The sequence below is a fragment of the Octopus sinensis genome, linkage group LG1, assembly GCF_006345805.1.
Source record: "Octopus sinensis linkage group LG1, ASM634580v1, whole genome shotgun sequence".
Classification (NCBI taxonomy): domain Eukaryota; kingdom Metazoa; phylum Mollusca; class Cephalopoda; order Octopoda; family Octopodidae; genus Octopus; species Octopus sinensis.
Window position 1 is genome coordinate 85,412,703 of NC_042997.1, and position 14,326 is coordinate 85,427,028.

The 14,326-nt window shown below is 37.9% G+C and overlaps 2 long non-coding RNA genes across 2 annotated transcripts; one reads left to right on the top strand and one right to left on the bottom strand.

Moving 5' to 3' along the window:
- Nucleotides 1-1,652: 1,652 nt before the first annotated feature.
- LOC118766291 lies at nucleotides 1,653-4,100 on the bottom strand. The gene is made up of 3 exons (XR_005002207.1): nucleotides 4,088-4,100; nucleotides 2,741-2,747; nucleotides 1,653-1,854 (listed from the first exon to the last, which is right to left on the bottom strand). It is a non-coding gene; the product is annotated as an uncharacterized LOC118766291 (long non-coding RNA).
- On the top strand, nucleotides 3,071-11,373 carry LOC118766293. The gene is made up of 3 exons (XR_005002208.1): nucleotides 3,071-3,082; nucleotides 6,882-6,887; nucleotides 10,704-11,373. It is a non-coding gene; the product is annotated as an uncharacterized LOC118766293 (long non-coding RNA).
- The last annotated feature ends 2,953 nt before the right edge of the window (nucleotides 11,374-14,326 follow it).

The window sequence follows — 14,326 nt, forward strand, 5'->3', positions numbered from 1 at the left end:
GGTGTTCGGTCTGCTTCCGTTTTCTCACGCTGATTCTACGGGATTCCATTACTTTCGGTGCTGGGACATCGAATACATAAAAAAATACTTCCATAGGAAATTTCCTCCGTTCTTCGGTATGTCTCCTCTTTAGCTGATTAATGTATCTCCTATTTTCCCAGCGTGATCCTTTAATTAGATACATCATACTCCCTATGTTTTTGGTTACAAGGTCATCCTCCCAGCCTTCTTTACCATTTCTCTAGGTTTTAAAATGCACTTTATCTTCTACTTCGAAATATTTCGTTGCATCTTTCGTATTTCCTTTACATTTTATTTTCTCTGGCAATAACTTAACAAAAATCGAGTTTATTCTCGCGAACATCAACTCTGCGGGTAACTTTCTTGAATTTGTACTTGGATTGGCGGTTACTCTATATACCCTTAAGAATTCTGTTAGTACTTCGTCGTTACTTAACCCGTTCCAAGCCTTTCTTAACGCTCTTTTGAACATGTCCACAAATCTTTCTACCTGCCCATTTGACCTTGGGTGGTAGGGTGAAGTGAAAATATGCTTTATCGCATGCATTTTACAGAAGTTCTTGAATTGCATTCCATTATCAGAAACTAACTTGCCTGGAACACCGTATCGCGCAAACAATTCATATAGGAACGTTATAGCTGTCTTAACGGTTGGTTTATTGCACCTGCATACGTCTGGTCACTTTGTACAGTTGTCTACCATGATTAGATAGTAAGTCCCGTTCACCGGTCCGGCAAGTCGATATGTAACCTAGACCATGGGATCTCAGTCTCCGGCCACGATTGATATTTTAGCGGGGTGGGTGGGGGCTGTGGTCGCGAACGCGCAACCTCGACAAGTTCTCACTAAATTTTAGATATCCCGATTCATAGTCGGTAAATAGACGTATCTCCTCAGAGCTTTCAGTCTCGAAATTCCTGGGTGTCCGCTGTGGAATTGCTGCAATACACGTTTTTGTAATGTAGCCGGTACTACAACTCTTTGCACATACATCAGAATATCGTCGCATATTGAGAGACTACTCGAATTTGTATTTTTAGTCTACTTATTCTTTAAAGTTTCTTTCATTTTTGTAATATACTCATCGCCTACAGATTTCATTCTTATATCTTATATCCTTTATTGCATCTGCCCTCGACGGGTCAGGCTGTCTACCATTTTTATTAATTATTTGTCCTAAGTACTTAATTTGAAGCAAAAATAATTCGCATTTTTCTTCACTCAAAGTGAACCCATACTCCTTAATTTTCTGGAACACAGCTTTTATATGCTCCACATGTTCGTGCGAATTACTCTTAAAGGGATTGCAAATTCACAATCAGGTAACATAGCGTCCATCATCTACTGAAATATCGCAAGTGCAACTTTTAATCCAAAAGGCAATCGGGTATATCTGTACAATCCTTTATGTGTATTTATTGCCAGATACTTTGAGCATTTGTCATTTACTTTAATTTGTGAATAAGCGTCAGACAGATCCAATTTGGAGAAAATTTTTCCACCATTTAATTTTGCGAAAATGTTCTCTAGGTCGGGAGTGGACGGTGGTATGTCTTTAAGCAGTCGTTCAATCCTGTAGAGAAATCAGCACACAGCCTAATCTTATTGTTTTTCTTTTTAACGCCCACTTAGAGTAATCCACCTTTTTGATGATTCCACTCTTTTCCAGTCTGTCCAACTCTTCATTCACGATTTCAGTTGCCACGAACGGTACTTTCCTGCTAGATTTAAATACAGGCACAGCGTTTTCACTAACTCGAAAGCAGGCTTCAGTCTTCTTACATAAACCCAAGTCTTCCTATAGTACTTGAGGAAACATCTTTTTCAGTTTTCTCCTCAATTCCTCAGACGATTCATTTTTAACGGAACAACGATTTATGTTTTTTGCAGTAGAGACTTATGGGTAGGTGCCATAAGTTAAATACCTTCAACCAATCTGTACCAAACAGTTTGATTATATTCTGCACAATGAACATTTTTACTTCGCGTGTTTCTCCTCGAAATGTGACGTCTGTACACATTTCGCCATGAAATGTAATTTATCGCCCGTCAATTTTCGCCGTTTTACGTAACCTCGGTTTCCCAATTTTCTTCCATATATCCGCATTTATGATTGAAATATCACTACCCGTATTCAACTAATTTAATATTTGTACCATTTATTTTTACGTGTCGTATTCACTTTCTGCTGAAAACACCTTAGAACTTTTTGCGTTCGATCCTCATAATCTTGTCCTGTAGTGTGAGCTCTTGTGACCAAATTTCTGACAACTATAACATTTTCGGTTTTTAAACTGACACTCTTTTCTGAAGTGTAGGCCTTTGCATCCGTAACATGGCCTGGAGCCTGGCTCTCTTGTTTGGTTGTACTTTCTGGGTCGACGCATCTGTATTTTTGCGGAATGTTTCTCTTGAATTTTTCTCACGTCGTGCTTCAGGTTTACCATTGTTTGGCATTCTTCTGCAATGACCTGTAGGGTTAAGTTTTTGATTGCTTGCACCATTTTTGAGAGAATTCTTGCCGGAATATCTCTATCTTCGGTTGCCGTAAGGACTTGTACGAAGATAAAGGATTTAAACATATCCCGAGTGAGTTCTTGGAGTTTAAAGCTTTCACACATACGGTTGGCTACTCCGGCGTATGTAATAAGTACTCATCGTAATTTTTTGTTTAGTTCCAACACTTCATTCGAGTGTTAAATAGCGAAATTTTGTTACAAAAGATCTTTGAGAGTAATTCAATAGTTTCTTGGAAGCTAAACTCACTCGACGTTTTGGACAATATAAAGTTAGAGTAGCGTTCATGCTCGGCCGGAGCTACCTTGCGTAGTAATAGCTTCACTTTCTCCTCATCCGAACATGACTTACAATTTTTGTTAAAATTTTCCTCGTACATTCTATAGTACACAGGAAATGTACTACCCTCCCCCAGATTATAAGTGAATTCAGAAATCGAGTTCGCCACGCCTTCTGGCGTAAACGAACTTACTGAATTTTCTGACTTCCTTAAATGTAACTCAATTGACTGCTGATGTTGTCATTTTTGCTTCTGCAACTCCTGTAGTTGTTTCTCTTGAAGTTGTATTACTGCAGCTAATAGGGTCTCCATAATTTAACAATTTGTATGACGCACAAATTGTCAAATAACCTATGTGAGCATCGAAAAATCCTCGTCGCCAAATGTTATATCCTCACGCTTCCAATATCGTAGTATGGTTGATATTGTCAACGATAGATAAAGAATACACTGTAACAGTAACAATACAAAATAGAAACAGCGGCACCAACAAACACACAACGAATCAACAATCAGTATTTCCAACATACTAACTATAACTGTACCGGGATTTCGAAGACAAAACTACGAATTGGTTCTTTATTAACCACAAGGGTTGAGATAAAGAGGGGACAGACAAGGGGTCGGGGAACCTGATGAAATAACAAAATGATAAGCATTAATTAAAAATTTATGATAATATATACGAATAAGGGATGATATAACAATGACGGGTTGAGGGGAGGGTGTGACACCAAAACCCATGTTCCACACTGATCCCTTTATGAGACTTATGTTCTCACTCAAGCATACACATTCACGCTCAACATGCTTGCCATCTTTTCTCATATATACTGAGTGACAAGCGCCTCCTTTCCAGCCTTAGTTTCCTTTTAAGATGGAAAATAAAAAAATTCCCCGAACTAAGGCCGGAGATGAAGAGACCTGTCACTAATCCTTTCATGCGTGTCTTCCACACCACATTTTTCGCCACAGCCACTACACAAAGAAAACAGACGTTCCTTTCCCTGTTCAGGTGGAACAATCTTTATTATTGACTCGGTTGACAGTTGTACACTTCCTAGACGTGACAGCAGTTGTTCGACATAAACTCACAATTCTGAAAGTTTCGGACACTGCACTACGTTAGACCGCTACTATTTATATGTAGTGGTCCCGTCTATTCTCGTCAGGGGGTGTCGTACTCACGCTACAACATTATATATACATATAATAAAAAATGCATTAAAAACTAAAAAGCGAAAAACTTTTGTGTCTGTCCTATGTACGTTTTTTTTCAATATTTAATTCATGAACGCCACGCATCCCGACTTTTGTTCACCGTAAGTCAATATGTTTATAAGTATGTGTGTGTGTATGTATATATATATATATACACACACACAATGGCGCCATTTAATTTAAGTACGCTAGTGTACTAATGTTAAAATGGCATTTTTTATGTATTCAAGCTGTAAATTGTGAATTAAGATGTATATCAAAATAAAGAAAATTTCACAACTTTACAGCGTAACATCAACACATTAATTTTAAATTAAAAATAAATTTTAATTATCATGATTTATAGCGTCAATTAATTTAAGAACGATTTGTAAAATTTCAGTTTTTGCTTTAAGAAGTTTTTTCTGAGATCAACAAAAAACAATAAGCTCACATAATCAGTATTTGGTTGGTTATCCAAAATTACTTAATACAACTTTGAATCTGAAAAACATAAAATTGTTCAGATCATTTATCAATGTTCCTAGGATTTTTTTAATAATGTTTTTAAAAAATTATCCTTATTCTTTGGCTTACTACTTTGCATAGCTCTACCCAACCTTTATCAAAGATTTTCGATGGGATTTAGGTCGGGTGACTGCGCCGGCCACTGCGTCAACGAACTCTCTTAGTCCTAATGCAATCTCTGACAAGGTGCGAGGTGTGTTTCGGGTCGTTGCCATGCTGGAAAGTCCAAGATCGGCCCAAATGCTTTCGGGCGTATGGAAGCATAGTTTTATCCAATATTTCAAGATAGGACTTACTATCCATAATGCCCTTGATTGGGATTATAGCACCGACGCCTTTTCTAGACATGCACCCCCATAATATCACACTTAATTGTAGGTTGAATGCATTCTGGATGACATTCTTCGCCTATACGCCTTCTTACACACTTCCTGCCATCACTGCCGAACAAGTTGAACTTTGACTCGTCCGACCACAACACATTCGACCAATCTGTTGGAATCCAATTCAAATGCTCTTTTACGAACTGCATTCGAGCGCATCGAGTTTTTAAAGAAATGTATGGCATTTTGTGAGAGATTCTTCCTAGAAGTCCAAATCCTTTCAGACGGTTTTTATGGTGGACACTCAATGATAAATCCATATTTTTGCCGAATTTCTTTCAAAATGTCAACAATGGTCATTTTTCGTTTTTAATGTAGGGACAGTCTATGAATGTATCTATCCCTTTTTGCCGGTTTATTTATTTATTTATTTTGATTGCATAAGTCGAGAGCAGTCTTTATAATCATAAGTTCTTAATAAGGATGGACAGTATTGTAGATGGTTGTTTTAGAGCATCCAACTTCGTTTGAAATAGCTTTATACGACCATTTCAGCCTACTAAGCTGAATGATCCTCGCTCTGGTTTCTGGTGTTAAGTTTTGTCCCTTACCCATCACAACTATTAAGTAACTTAAAAATTGTAACAGCATGCAAATTATCATATCTTTATATTAGTCAATATGGCAATAAAAAAAATGAAATTTTGCAAATCGTTTTTTAATTAAGTGGCGACGTAAATTACGCATAAAAGTTTATTTTTAATTTAAAATTAATATATTGATGTTACGCTGTAAAGTTGCATACCATATTAAACCTCGTAAAATTTTCCTTATTTTGATATACATCGGAATTTACAATTTACAACCTGAATATATAAAAAATGCCATTTTAACATTAGTATATTAGCATTCTTACATTAATTATATATTGTAGTGTGTGACAGAATCATTAGCACGCCGGGTAAAATGCTTAGCGGTTGAGTATTGGGGTCGATGTAATCGATTTACCTCCACCTGCCGAACTTTCTGACCTTGCGCCAAAATTTGAAATCAATTTTATATTGATAAGGAAATCCGGAGAATTTTCACGTTTTATAAATTCTCTTTTTTTTTCTGTTTCGAAGCACAAATTAATAAATCTTATTAACATTATCATTATATGTTTACAATTTCGATTGTCTTTGACTTCGTTCCATAGCTGAGATTAACAGAGCGTAACAATTGAACATACCTCAAGACCAGTAGAGTAACAAATTGGGCTCTCAGAAGAAAGTGTAATAAAATTACTTACACTTGTTATTGCTTATACAATAAAGTGATGCAATCTGTAGCCATTGGTTCCAATGCTACAAATGCCGAAAATATTTCTTCAGTAGTAACGGACAAGGGAGTTTTTTTATCCTAAAATTATGAATATATCACTCGGTTATTGAAATTATGAGCAAGCACAATAATTTCTTTAAAAATATAATGAATTTGTTGTTAAAATTCAGAAATTAGCAGCTCTCATTGTGTGAATAAAGCACAACAGGGAATCTTTATAATAAAAAGAAAATTGATATTTCTTCTGAATTTCAAAATAAAATTGCTACATGTGAACTCGGAAAAGAAAGTTCAGAAAACTTCTCTGGAAACAAAATATAATAACTAAATAGAATAAATACATGAAAAAATACGTAAGTAAATAAATAACTATTTTGTATCAAATTCTCATACAAATATTGTAAATGAGCTAAATTGAGCTTCTTGGTTTTTTTTTCTTTTCATCTAAACTCTAATTACAGCTTTTGATAACATTAATAAAATATATTTCGAACTACGTAGTATTATTTTTAACATTACAGTTTAGTAAAAAGAAAACTACCATTAAGATTCTTAGAGAACGACGTAAAAGAATGGAATAAATTCAGGGATCGTTTTTCATTTGAGATTTTCTGAAGTTCTCGCTATAGAAGATATCATCGAGCTAAACGAGAAATATTAAGCGTTTTATAGGTTTATAGGTGTGAAGCCAATGGTCACTCTCTGCCTAGCCATAACAATCAACCTTCTAAATATATATATATATATATGTAAAACCACATTCATTTCAAGTAATTCTATGTTTATAATTTTTCAAACGTGAATTATTTGGTGATTGTTCGTTGATAAACAAGCGGCGTTTCTTGATGTGATAGAATGAAGAGCAAGAGAAACAGGAAATAGTTATATATTACGACCAACGTAAAACTATGCAGATTTGACTCAATAGCTAATAAATTTTACTGTAATGTGCACTGACGGAGCGAATACTATGTTTGAACGAAATCTGGAATTGTGAGAAGATTAATTCAACAATTTCCAGACGGTTTAATTTAGCATTGGTTGAGTCATTGATTACTAGTTTTATATGATGCCATAGGTGAAATCAATAAAATAGGTCACTTCGAGAATTGGGGGCCAGTTTTATGTTACTTTTTATAAGTTTGATTTTTTAAACATGAAAAATGTCATACAGCTATTCAAACAGAACTAGACATTGAAATAGTCAGAATTCAGAACAGATAGTATTTTTGGCTCAAGACAGTTTTCCTGAAGTAGAACACCTGATAAAGCTATATGGAGGACTTATCCAGCTCCTTATACGTTTTCCATCGAAGATAAGAGTTTTCAGGCGGGAGAAAATGGTTGGGAAACAAAGCATTTATAATAAACTTGAAATTTATGATCGAAATTTTGGATGAACTTGCATTATAATCAAACGCACTACAAGAAAGAAAGGCAATTGACTTTCATAAAGGCAGATAAACTCATCAAATATAAAATTGATTTATTTATATAATTAATAAAATAGTTTTAGTTTACATGAAAATAAAATTAATGAACTGGCACAAAGAGATGCGTTCAAATGCATAGAAGAAAATGAGAAGCTTAAATCACTGCTACGAGAACATTTAATAGAGTCTATTATTGATTAAATGAAGGCTGTATTGTTAAATTAAGAGAGGACGTGGAATAATAGTATGGGTAGTATCAGTAGTGCATTGGATATAATACACTGCGGTATTCTGTTACTTCTGTGTTTTGAGTTCAAATCCTATCGGGGTCAACTTTGACTTTCATCCTCCCGCTGTTGATAAAATAAAGCGCTATTCAAATACTGTGGTCGATTTAATCGACTAACTGCTTCAAACAAATTTGTGACCTTGCGCCCGTGTAAGTAATTAATATTATTAAATGAAGATTATATTACGTCTAAAATGATTTATGTAAGCTCTACAATACTGCACATGAAATTATTGTAAATTTTTAGGCCTTACTGAATGGAATATTATAAAAGTCAGAGTAAATTCCCTCAGAAAGCTGGGAGAGAAGAGTTGCATTAATTACATTTCTAAAATATGAAATAGGTTCAAAGGATTTTCATTACTGTAATAAACAGAATTCAACTGAAAGATGTTGCCGCAGCTGAAGACAAAGCAAATTACGATTATAACAGCAATAAGTTCTGTATTACAGAAAAGTAATTGTATCTTAGAAAGTAAGTTGTAACAGGTTTTAAGCCATGAAATGAATGAAAGAATTGCAATTTTTCAATAAAGAAACGACTAGCTGAACTTTCTGAGTTTAATTCATACAGAGATCGATTTAATCTTTCAGCATTCTGTGAACTGAGTATCACTTCTTTACATAGTGTCGAAAAGATGCAGCAATGATAAATAAATATTTTATATCTTTAATATTCCGAGCTATTGTCAATTATCAGTAGCGTAATGAACGGCAGGGAGCAGTCCGCCCTGGACGACGCTTTTATGAGGGGAGGCACTTTCAAGTTTGCTGTATAAGCCTTTATAGGAGCGAGGAGCAACAAACTCAAGGGCTACCCAGAGCGACAAATATTTCAGCTACGTCACTACCGATTGGAGCTCCTTAATTTTATCTAATAACTATAGCCAGGAGCCTAAAACATGGTTTAAGTCTATTGATTATTGCTGTCTGGTTTCATATACATTGCTAATATCCACAATAAAAGTATAACTTAACTTCAATTATCGCTTACCACTACTTGACGGTCAGTTTTCATCCCATGTTATAAATTTCAAGGCTTGTATATAAAAGAAAAAGTAATACATGCTGAAAGAGTCCATAACAAAAGACACTTTCCGTATTATCATGGGAAAGAAGTTACTCAGTCTGAGCGCTTTTTCATCACTTCTACTCAAGTCTGAATGTTCTAAAATTGTTGGCACATTAATGCGAATAGGCGCATTCAACCAATGGCTTGCATTTATATCCCAACAATTCTAAAACTTTCAGGCTTGATCGTAGAACTGATGAGGAACTTGCAGGGAGCAATATGGAAACTGTTTTTGGATGTAATGGTACGGCATCTCCCATTGTACCGCACTCATTTGAAATCTCTTCAACTTCTGGTGGAATACACTTGCCGGAGAGCAGGAAATACTTAGAATTGACAAACCTTCCATCTTGGAGACTACAGGTGTACATGCCCCTTCAACCGCCATCTATCAAAAGCAGATTGGTTGTTTCAGCGAATTTCAGAAGAAATTTTTCATGGAAGTGCCGCCGACTTATTTTAATAACCCTAATCAAACTATAATCAATCTCATAAAGAAAGAGCAAGATGTCAGAAGATATAACTGATTTCGAAAATATATATCATCAAAGAATTTGGTTTTGCTTGCATTTTAGACAAAGAAGTATTCCGTTGTGATGTCATATAACCAGCATTGTATTTAAGGATGATATACCGTTTAAATAAATATGGTTTACACTTACACAAACACACACACACTCATTTCTATACGTAGATACATTTACATGTGTAAATTTGTATGTTTGTATCTAAATATATCTCTCTCTTAGCACTCCGTCGGTTACGACAAGGGTCCCAGCTGATACGATCAACGGAACGGCTTGTTCGTGAAATTAATGTGCAAGTGGCTGAGCATTCCACAGACACGTACACCCTTAATGTAGTTCTCAAGGAGATTCAGGGCGACGCAGAATGTGACAAGGCTGGCCACTTTTGAAATACAGATACTACTCATTTTTGCCAGCTGAGTGGACTGGAACAACGTGAAAAAGTGTCTTACTCAAGGACACAATGAGTCGCCGGGAATTGAACTCACGACTTTACGATCGTGAGCCGAATGCCACTAACCGCTAGGTCACACGCCTTCACTAAATATATATACACAAACACATATGTACGTATGTATGCATGTATGTACGAATGACCAATTTCTAGCTGCTAATTTGATATGCGGTCTATGCGGTGGCAAACCGATCCGGGCTCGCAAGATACACGAAAGCATACAATCAAGGTGCTGTTCAAACGAGCACCCAACTGCAACGTAGTTCTCGTGGAGATTCAGCGTGACGCAGAATGTGACAAGACTAGCCCTTTTGAATTACAAGTACTACTCATTTTTGCCAGCTGAGTGAATTGGAGCAACGTAAAAATAAAGTGTCTTGCTTAAGAACACAATGAATACACCTGAATAACTAGAGGAAAGTTATCATCTAAGCTTTAAATCTTTTGGGTTTAGCTTCGCAATGGAAACAAACTCAACCCATCAACGACTTAGACGTCACGCTAGATTTAGACATTTTCATACAAAGCTTTCAGTAAACCCAATGAGAGACTGGCCTATATTAACACTGAGTGCTACCATTACTGTGTAAGATCCTAGAAAACAGTGTGAACTATCCTCTTGTAAGATAATATTTGACAGAGCAACGCTTTTCTACAAATCCCTAGAAGGAAATGAGTTCAAAGAGCAGATTGCTTATAACGCAGCCGGAACCTTTCAAATTGAAAGTAACATAGTGTAGTGATCCGACAACGGTGCGCGCTCGCGCACCGCCCATTTGTATTTCGCGCGTGTTAGTGCCTTTACCAAGGCACAGAAGGAAGGCCCCTCTCGCGCATGCGCGAACCACCGGTAGCACGACCCTATTGCCTACGTAGCAGTTAGCGAGGCAAGGGGGTCGTAGAACGTTTGACCGCTAGCAGCAGCAGCCAATGACTTGGGAACCAGCGATTGAAGGCGACGGTCACACGTATATTCTCTCTCCGTCAGGGCTTGATTCTAGCAGCAGTCGGCCGAAATACCTTTAACCAAATTGTTGCCGACCACATTTCAACTTCCCTGTTCGACGCCATTTTGACCCCTTTCTGTTTTTGGGCTGGACATTGTAAATATTACAATCTATTAACTTATAGCGGTGCGCGCCCGAACCTAGGACATCAGATAACACACTTATTGTTATTGTTTACCAAGAAAGAGAATAAAGTAGTTATATGTATATTTTACGTCTGCGTCTTGTTGTTTCTGACTGGTAGAATTCTGGATTATTTAAGCAACGGCTAGTGAGTGATTGCTTTGTGCACCCCAAGAGTGCACGAAGATATTCACAACTCACATCGAAGTTCCTTTCAGTGGTGACCCCCGACGTGATTCTGGTCTAAAACCAGAGATCACTTATCAACAAAAAAATCCAGTTTTTCTGCGAAGTCGGAACACGATTTAACTCTACGCATTCATCTTACGACGATTTGTTTCCGGCCACTACAAACAGTTGTAGAAGGAGCCTCTTTCTTCTTCTACAGCCATGATGACGGACGCCATCATATATTCGATGCCTTTTCTCCACCTTCGTCATCATCATCGTCGTCGCTATCTTCGTCGCCATCATCACTAAGAACGATGTTGTCCCAAGTCCACTACAGTCGCCTTCCACCACCAACGTCGCCTTTCAACACCGTCGACCTCCAGCAACTCGCGGAACTTTAGCGTGCACGCTGTTTTGTGCATATGCACACCAAGGATAAACAGCACCGTCTATCTACGAGATTCTTCTGTTCCAGTTAACCTGTCACAGCATTGAAGCCACAACCGCTACACATTGTGTTCAACCGGCATCTGCATTTTGTGATTTCAACATTTCTGTTACAGAACGAACTGCTATTGTACATCAGGCTATTACAGACTGGTAAATTAATTCTTGTCTGGAATGGCCTTGAGAGACATTTTTTTTCTATGCGCTGTATATTTTTTTATATTTTGCTCGCATTCACCTTGTATGTATTTCTGTCGCACACACGTACACACACATAAATGCTCTCTCTCACATACATACGTCACACATACTTTTCTCGCTTGTTTTTTTTTCATGCTGAATTTGCCTTTTGTGGACACCCCTCATTTCTATAGACCCTAGGTCGGTCACGAATACATAGAGAGGGTTGTTTGTTCATTATAACGCGCCAGCATGTCATACCTTTGTTCCTGTACGAACGAGGCATATAATCGCCTAACCACTGGCATATTCATTGCTGTTTTTTCGGTCTGGCAAGCCCTTATTGCATTTCATGCGCCTTGCTTCGCACGTGTATTGCCTTGTTTTTGCAACACGTTTTGCGTTTAGCTTAGTTCTTTTCCCGACTCATAGACGTCGGATGTTCAAATGCGCTGCGCCGATTTATAGGCGTAATTATTTTCCCTGTTAGACCACTGTTGGTCACGTAATTAACAGAAAATTATCTGTGTCGCGCATCACACCAGCATGTTTGCACTTTTGCCTTTTGTGTTACTAGCGAGCTTCTGTCAATTCCATTTCCTCTCCTGCAGCAATTGATTTAACTGCTATTTCGCAGGATCAACTACCTTTAGAGAAGTTGGATTTTAATTTCGTTTAGGTTTATTGACTGTGAGTTTTGCATTCCCTCCGCTCCTACAGCGGAAGGTTCTATACTTTGTGACGTATACACTTTCATGCATGCACTCTTGATTTTTGCTCATTGTTGAGTATTTTTTCTCTTTTTCCTTAGTAAATTTCTTGTGTATGTTATAAATTTTTGCCATTATATTATTGTGTGCTATTTGGTTATCTGGTGTCCACCTTGAGTTTTGCAGTCACTACAATAAGTTTCCTTTCGTGCGTACGCACTGGAGGGGAGCCTGTAGTGATCCGACAACGGCGCGCGCTCGCGCACCGCCCATTTGTATTTCGCGCGTGTTAGTACCTTTACCAAGGCACAGAAAGGAAGGCCCCTCTCGCGCATGCGCGAACCACCGGTAGCACGACCCTATTGCCTACGTAGCAGTTAGCGAGGCAAGGGGGTCGTAGAACGTTTGACCGCTAGCAGCAGCAGCCAATGACTTGGGAACCAGCGATTGAAGGCGACGGTCACACGTATATTCTCTCTCCGTCAGGGCTTGATTCTAGCAGCAGTCGGCCGAAATACCTTTAACCAAATTGTTGCCGACCACATTTCAACTTCCTGTTCGACGCCATTTTGACCCCTTTCTGTTTTTGGGCTGGACATTGTAAATATTACAATCTATTAACTTATAGCGGTGCGCGCCCGAACCTAGGACATCAGATAACACACTTATTGTTATTGTTTACCAAGAAAGAGAATAAAGTAGTTATATGTATATTTTACGTCTGCGTCTTGTTGTTTCTGACTGGTAGAATTCTGGATTATTTAAGCAACGGCTAGTGAGTGATTGCTTTGTGCACCCCAAGAGTGCACGAAGATATTCACAACTCACATCGAAGTTCCTTTCAGTGGTGACCCCCGACGTGATTCTGGTCTAAAACCAGAGATCACTTATCAACAAAAAAATCCAGTTTTTCTGCGAAGTCGGAACACGATTTAACTCTATGCATTCATCTTACGACGATTTGTTTCCGGCCACTACAAACAGTTGTAGAAGGAGCCTCTTTCTTCTTCTACAGCCATGATGACGGACGCCATCATATATTCGATGCCTTTTCTCCACCTTCGTCATCATCATCGTCGTCTTTCTACTTCACGTCGTCGCTATCTTCGTCGCCATCATCACTAAGAACGATGTTGTCCCAAGTCCACTACAGTCGCCTTCCACCACCAACGTCGCCTTTCAACACCGTCGACCTCCACCAAGATGTACATAGCAACTCGCGGAACTTTAGCGTGCACGCTGTTTTGTGCATATGCACACCAAGGATAAACAGTACCGTCTATCTACGAGATTCTTCTGTTCCAGTTAACCTGTCACAGCATTGAAGCCACAACCGCTACACATTGTGTTCAACCGGCATCTGCATTTTGTGATTTCAACATTTCTGTTACAGAACGAACTGCTATTGTACATCAGGCTATTACAGACTGGTAAATTAATTCTTGTCTGGAATGGCCTTGAGAGACATTTTTTTTCTATGCGCTGTATATTTTTTTTATATTTTGCTCGCATTCACCTTGTATGTATTTCTGTCGCACACACGTACACACACATAAATGCTCTCTCTCACATACATACGTCACACATACTTTTCTCGCTTGTTTTTTTTTCATGCTGAATTTGCCTTTTGTGGACACCCCTCATTTCTATAGACCCTAGGTCGGTCACGAATACATAGAGAGGGTTGTTTGTTCATTATAACGCGCCAGCATGTCATACC